General features: G+C 36.9%; 1 non-coding gene across 1 annotated transcript; it reads right to left on the bottom strand.

Annotated features, from left to right (window-relative positions):
- Positions 1-1,012: 1,012 nt before the first annotated feature.
- LOC112581470 lies at positions 1,013-1,119 on the bottom strand. Its single transcript, XR_003106053.1, has one exon. It is a non-coding gene; the product is annotated as a U6 spliceosomal RNA (small nuclear RNA).

Genomic DNA, 1,119 nt, shown 5'->3' with positions numbered 1-1,119 from the left:
TACAATATTTATCTTTCTCTTTCTGACTTATTTCACTCTGTATAATAGGCTCTAGTAGGTTCATCCACCTCATTAGAACTGACTCAAATGCATTCCTTTTTATGGCTGAGTAATATTCCATTATGTATACGGACCACAACTTCTTTATTCATTCATCTGTCGATGGACATCCAGGTTGCTTCCATGTTCTAGCTATTGTAAATAGTGCTGCAATGAACAATGGGATACAAGTGTCTTTTTCAATTTTGGTTTTCTCAGGGTATGTGCCTAGGAGTGGGATTGCTGGGTCATATGGTGGTTTTATTCCTAGTTTTTTTAAGGAATCTCCATACTATCTTCCATAGTGGCTGTATCAATTTACATTCCCACCAACAGTGCCGGAGCATTCCCTTTTCTTCACACCCTCTCCAGCATTTATTGTTTGTAGGCTTTTTGATGATGGCCATTCTGACAGGTGTGAGGTAATATCTCATTGCAGTTTTGATTTGCATTTCTCTAATAATGAGTGATGTTGAGCATATTTTCATGTGTTTGTTAGCCATCTGTATGTCTTCTTTGGAGAAATGTCTGTTTAGGTCTTTTTCCCACTTTTTGATTGGTTGTTTTTCTGGTACTGGGTTGTATGAACTACTTGTGTATTTTGGAAATTAATCCTTTGTCAGTTGTTTCATTTGCTATTATCTTCTCCTATTCTGAAGGTTGTCTTTTCACCTTGCTTATAGTTTCCTTTGCTGTGCAAAAGCTTTTAAGTTTAATCAGGTCCCACTTGCTTACTTTTGTTTTTATTTCTATTACTCTAGGAGGTGTGTCATAGAGGATCTTGCTTTGATTTATGTCATCAAGTGTTCTGCCTTTGTTTTCCTCAAAGAGTTTTCTAGTTTCTGGTCTTACATTTAGGTCTTTAATCCATTTTGAATTTATCTTTGTGTGTGGTGTTAGGAAGTGTTCTAGTTTCATTCTCTTACATGTAGCTGTCCAGTTTCCCCAGCATCATTTATTGAAGAGGCTGTCTAAAAATATGGAATGCTTCAGGAATTTGCATGTCATCCTTGCACAGGGGCCATGCTAATCTTCTCTGTATCATTCCAATTTTACTATATGTGCTGCCAAAGCAAGCAC

Source organism: Bubalus bubalis, chromosome 22 (assembly GCF_019923935.1).
Source record: "Bubalus bubalis isolate 160015118507 breed Murrah chromosome 22, NDDB_SH_1, whole genome shotgun sequence".
Classification (NCBI taxonomy): domain Eukaryota; kingdom Metazoa; phylum Chordata; class Mammalia; order Artiodactyla; family Bovidae; genus Bubalus; species Bubalus bubalis.
This window is presented reverse-complemented; position numbering and strand designations above follow the sequence as displayed.